Source organism: Monodelphis domestica, chromosome 3 (genome assembly GCF_027887165.1).
Source record: "Monodelphis domestica isolate mMonDom1 chromosome 3, mMonDom1.pri, whole genome shotgun sequence".
Classification (NCBI taxonomy): Eukaryota; Metazoa; Chordata; class Mammalia; order Didelphimorphia; family Didelphidae; genus Monodelphis; species Monodelphis domestica.
In genome coordinates, this window is record NC_077229.1 from 4,367,627 (window position 1) to 4,373,626 (window position 6,000).

The window sequence follows — 6,000 nt, forward strand, 5'->3', positions numbered from 1 at the left end:
TAAATCTACCCAAATAAAGTCCCAGATGCCACAAGGAACCGCTTCTGCTGTGTTTCATAGGCTACACTTACTCCTCCCTGATCTGACTAATCCAAATTTATGCTAGCTACATAAAAACTACCACTATTATCCTCATAAATCTTAACTTCGTCTTCAAATTATTAAGTCTCAGAGACTTCCAGGTAAGCATGGCGGCAGTCTAGATGCGGGGCACTTCCTCTCCCCAGCACCCACTGACACAGACTAGCTCAAAAGAAGATTAAAACCATTTTCAAAAGAATGAAGGGACCCTACAGTAGGATGCATTGAGGGCACGTGGGATTTGGGCATTTCCACCCTATAAGAGGGTAAAGAAGCTCCCACCCAAACATGAGCCGATCCACCCTCCCCCACCCCACCTACAGAGCCAGACTCAGAGCCAGCGAGCACCAAGGAGGCCTTGCAGCATCAGATCTCAAACTATACTATAAAGCAGTGGTCAAAAAGAATTTGGTCCTGGCTAAGAGAAAGAAAGGAGGATCAGTGGAATAGACAGGGGAAAATGACCTCAGCAAAACAGTTCATGACAAGCCCAAAGATCCCAGTTTTGGGGACAAAAATCCACTATTTAATAAAAACTGCTGGGAAAATTTGAAGACAGTGTGGGAGAGATTAGGTTTGGATCAACATCTCACACCCTACACCAAGGTAAACTGAGAATGGGAGAATGACTTGAAAATGAAGACAGAAATTATAAGTAAATTATGTGAACACCTAATGATATACATGTCAGAGCCTTTGACAAGGGAATGATTTGACAACCAAGTAAGACACAGAAAGAGTCACAAAATGTAAAAGAAATAATTTAGACTACATCAAATTAAAAAGGTTTTGTACAAACAAACCCAATGTAACTAAAATCAGAAGGGAAATAAACTGGGAAACAATCTTCATAACAAAAACCTCTGACAAAGGTCTAATTACTCAAATTATAAAGAGCTAAATCAATTGTACAAAAAATCAAGCCATTCTCCAATTGATAAATGGGCAAAGGACATGAATAGGCAGTTTTAAGCACATGAAAATGTGCTCTAAAGCTTTGATAATCAGAGAGATGCAAATCAAAACAACTCTGAGGTATCACCTCACACCTAGCAGATTGGCTAACATGACAGCTATGCAAAGTAATGAATGCTGGAGGGGATGTGGCAAAGTAGGGACATTAATTCATTGCTGGTGGAGTTGTGAATTGATCCAACCATTCTGGAGGGCAATTTGGAACTATGCCCAAAGGGCGATAAAAGAATATCTACCCTTTGACCCAGCCATAGCACTGCTGGGTCTGTACCCCAAAGAGATAATGGAGAAAAAGACTTGTACAAAAATATTCATAGCTGCGCTCTTTGTGGTGGCCAAAAATTGGAAAACGAGGGGATGCCCATCAATTGGGGAATGGCTGAACAAACTGTGGTATATGTTGGTGATGGAATACTATTGTGCTAAAAGGAATAATAAAGTGGAGGAATTCCATGGAGACTGGAAGGACCTCCAGGAAGTGATGCAGAGCGAGAGGAGCAGAACCAGGAGAACATTGTACACAGAGACTGATACACTGTGGTACAACCAAATGTAATGGACTTCTCCATTAGTGGCACTGCAGTGTCCCTGAACAACTTGGAGGGATCTACAAGAAATAACACTATCCAGTCAGAGGAAGAACTGTGGGAGTGGAAACACAGAAGAAAAGCAACTGCTTGATTAATTGGGTCGAGGGGATATGGTTGGGGATGTAGACTCTGAAGGAACATCCTAGTGCAAACACCAACAATATGGAAATGGATTCTGATCAAGGACACGTGTAATACCCAGTGGAATTGTGCGTTGGCTATGGGAGGGGATAGGGAGGGGAGGGAGGGATAGAAAATGATTCTTGTAACTAAGGAATAATGTTCAAAATTGACCAAATAAAAGAAGAAATTAAAAAAAAAGAAAAAAACCAATTATTGAGTCTCAACAAGAATCATGTTAGGACTGCGAGTCTTAAAAGACTCAGAGTCCAAACCAAACCAAAGACCAGGTTTTTCTTTGGTCTTCTCAGAGTTAACAATTCATAAAACCACAATAGATAGTCAATAGTGTGTCCCAGGTTGGGAAAGGAAAACCCTGAGCTCCTTCAGCTCTTTCCCTCAGACAGAGAAGCAAAGATGTTCCTCCTCCAGCCCTGACAGAGTCAGATGACAGAGCCTGATGGGGACCAGCCCAAGGGCCAGGGGGCCAAAGAAGGGGCCAGGAAAGGGCTTTGGCTCAGGGAGGGTCCCAGGCAGGAAGGCAGAGCTCAGGGATCCTCAGAGGGCTGGGTCTGAGGGCAGCCCAGAGGAAGCTCTAAGCAGGAACTGGGGGTCAGGACACCTGGGTCAGGGATCCCTGGGCCCCTGCAATGGCCCCTCTCTCCCTCTAGAATGCACCCCAGGGTTGGGATTCCCCCTGAGCCATCCCCCACCAGACTGGGCAGCAGAGAGCCCCCCTCCCCCTCCATGCAGTGCCTCCTTCCCTCCCCCACCATCCAAGGGACCCTCCCCTGCGCTCCCCTCAGACTGCCCAGATACAGCCTGAGGAAGGTGGGGGCAGCAGAGAGCTCCTGGGGGAGAGCAGGGCCCCATGGGAGGTACTGAGAGAATGGGAGGCCCACAAGGAGGGGCCTTCTGGGGGTTCTGGGGGAGGGGGTTGAGCCATCTCAGGAGAATCAGTGTGGTTGGGGGGAGGAGAGACATTAGGGAGGGGGAGGGGAACAGGAACAGGGCCCGGATGTGACCAGGAGGCCAAGGTGGGTGGAACCTGACAAGAAACTGGCCCAAAGCCAAAGCCCTGCTCTCAGGGGAGGGGGAGGGGCTGCAGGACCCCCGGAGCTCTCCCATCCCAGAAGTACTTAAGTGCCTGCTGGAGGCCCCTTGAGCTGGGGGAGGGTCATGGGGGTCCCTCCCAGTGCTGGGGGGCCCAGCCAGTCTCCAGGAGATCCTCCAGCCAGGAAGCCCTTCCGGGGGGCCGGGCCAGGCTGGGGGTTCAAAGACAAAAGGGGGAGCCGCCAAGAGCACAGGAATGGTCTGAGGCCAGACTGGAACCCAGGCCCTCCCCGTGCAGGCCCGGCACCCTCCCCTGCGCTCCCCAGCGGCCCAGATGGGGCTCCCTTTAGCAGAGGGCAATCCTGGGGGGGGGGGTCCTCCTCCTCACTCCTCCCCCCTTCAGGTAAGGAGTTTCAGCAGGAAAGAAGACCCCGAAGAGGAAGCCGGAGGTCACAGCCGACCCCTGTCAGACACCAGAGCAGCCCCGGGATACATTGTAGCCCACAGAAAATTCGCCCGCCGCCCTGCGGGCCTCCAGTCCTTTCCAGCCACAGCCAGCTTCGGCCCGCAGCGGAGTCCTGGGATAAGGGGGGAGGGGCGGGCCTCCAGGAGGTCCAGGACGGTGGTGTCTGCCCCAGAGGGACTCGTCTCAGGGAGGATTCGAACTCAGCCCTGCTCTCTGCCGCCCGCCCTCCCCCAGGTTCCACTCCCTCTGGAACATCCCCCCCCTTTTCTGCACTCACCCAGCACCAGGTCGTAATTACCGAGGCTGGAGGCGCGGGAAGATGGGAATTCCACAGCCTTGTATGGAGCGGCAGCGGGAAAAGGTTTGGAAGTAGGGAAGGGCGGGGCACCGGGTACTTTCGTAACTTCCGGGTTCCGGGAGGCCTCAGCTCCGCCTATTACAGGGCTATATAGCCCCGCCCAGCTGACCCTCTCCCTCTGCACTCCTCCCCCTTTCTGATCCCTCGCTATCCAAGTCCCCGGACCTCCCCAACCTTCTACCGCGTCGGCTGAGTGCCTGGACCGCCCCCACCCCTCGCCCGTAGGTCGTTGAGGTGCTGTAGCCTGTGCTCGCCCGTACACTGTAGGGCGCTCCTGCCTCCTGGCTTTCCCTGGGCCTCCGGCGTCCCCAGTTCCCAGCTCTTCTCGGGCCTAAGACAGCTCGGGGCCCTGCGCTTTCCTAGGGGTCTCTGCATTCCCGCTTTGTGCCAGGCATGAGGGGGGGACCGCGGGCATCCCGTGGTGCATTCTGGGTAGCAGATCGATCTCCAAGTGGGCTCTGGTGCTCCGATGGGGACTTTCTCTGGCGCTGCTTCCCAAAGCCAGTCAGGAAGACGCCGGAAGGAGGCCCGAAGGGGGTTCCTGGTCCGGTCCAGCCAGAGCCGGGCCTTTTCCGGTGTCGGGCTCCCTTTCTGCATAGCCTGTCTAGGAAGCCCCCTTCTGCCCCAGGAAGTGAGGCTTCCTGGCGCCTCTCCCCGGCCACCACGTGGCTTCCTTTGTTAACTGGAAAAACCCAGAACAATTATTAAATAGTCAAAATCCCTCCTCAATGAAGGGCAAAAGGGGTTCAGCTGGGAGGCCTCGACCCAGAGCTGCTCCCACAACCGACTGCGCAGTCCAGGACTCACCTGTGGCCGCTCTGGTCAGGGACCCCTGCGAGGGCCAAATATGACCACTAGGAGGAGCCACCCAAGGTGGGAGCTTCAATGCTCTCTAGGTGACCCGGGTTTAGGGTGGGAGGGGCAGTGGAGGGACTTTCCAGGGTAAGAGAGGAAAGGAGGACTTCCGGACCGGGATAACGGGAGGGGCTGATGCCCTACAACGGACACAAAACGGAAAGACTCAGCCCAGGGCTGGGCCATCTGCTCATGGACGTTAGCCAGGGGAGACCACAGGGACACGAGAGATGCTTAACGTGGGATGGGATTAGCTCCTCCCACCGAACTACCCGGATGTCCATTGTCTGCTGAACTCTGACCTTCTCTGGGGGGCGGGGTGGTGGAAGTCCCCCGGGACAAGGTCCAAACCTGGGGTTTCTACTTCCCCTCTAAATAAACTGGGGACTTCTGGATTCCACCGTAACAGCTTCTTCCCGGCATCCTCCTGGCTTCCCTGCTTTCTCTTTTCCCGCAGCTTCCTCACGCTTCACTTTCCCCCACAAATCCTCCGTCTTCTCGGTAGCCCATTTTCCCTTTTTCCCCTTCTCAGTCTCTCGCCTTCGCCCCTCTCCGTCTCGGCGTTTTCCCTCCCCCTCCCCTTCCCCTCCCCCTCCCCCTCCCCGTCTCCCTCCCCTTCCTGGCTCAGACCCCGCTCTTGGAGGTCCAAGTAGAGAAGGAGAGGGGGCAGGGACTGAGGCGGGGGCGGGGCTGGGGAGCTCCTGGCAGGGGCGGAGGCCGCCTCAGTTTAGCGGTGAGAGAAGAGTTCTCGGAGCCCGGCTGGAGCCAGAGGGAGGAGCGCGGGAATGAGAGGGAGAGCCGGAGGCGGGGAGAGCAGGCCACGCCACGCCGGGACAGAGTAGGGCTGAGGGCGCCCCGACAGCTCCGGGCGTCAAGTTCCACCGACAGACCGCGCTCTGGTCGTCCGCCGGGCCAGGGCTCGGGCTCCCCCCCCAGGGGCGTGCAGCTGGGATGCAGTACTTAGACGGGGCTGCGGGCCGGGGCAGCGCCCGGAGGAGAGCAGCTACAGCCCCGGCGAGAAGCCCGGGAGCTCTTGGTACCCGGAGCCCTCGCGGGATGGAAGCCGGACCCGAGGCCACAGCCTGCGCCCTCCCCAGGGCACCGAGGGGGCGCTCAGCCGGGCCCTCGGAGCGCTGCTTTCCGAAGATAAGCCGCCCCCCGGGGCCTCCGCGCCCTCTCTTCGGACCCCGAGCCGCAGTGCAGAGGGCCGGGCTGGAGGAAGGAGCTGCCGGGCCGCCGCTGGGGAGGGAACGTTCCTCCTCCTGCATCTCGGCTTGGTGCAGAAACGCGGCCTGCTGGAGGCGGAAGAAGTCCGGCTGCTGCCCCCCCACTTCATCCGCAGCCGTGGCCGGTGCAGACGGCTCGCTGCCGGGCGGTAACTTCCAAGGAGGGAGAAAAGCTGCCGTGTTTGGGACCGGTGGTGCGGCGCCCGATGGCGAAGGGCCACCGTCAGCCGCCCAGCTGGGCAGGGCTTGGCTGAGCCGTTCCAGCGCCCTTCCATA

At 56.5% G+C, this 6,000-nt stretch overlaps 1 protein-coding gene across 2 annotated transcripts in view; it reads right to left on the bottom strand.

Moving 5' to 3' along the window:
• LOC100618397 (zinc finger protein 420-like) overlaps window positions 1–4,956 on the bottom strand; it is a 29,825-nt gene extending 24,869 nt beyond the window's left edge. The window contains exon 1 of one of the 2 annotated variants that reach the window (XM_056820298.1): window positions 3,563–4,956. The gene's annotated coding sequence lies outside the window, so the exon portion shown is untranslated. The remainder of the gene's footprint in view (window positions 1–3,562) is intronic. The other variant, XM_016432860.2, reaches the window with a different exon arrangement.
• Window positions 4,957–6,000: the final 1,044 nt, after the last annotated feature.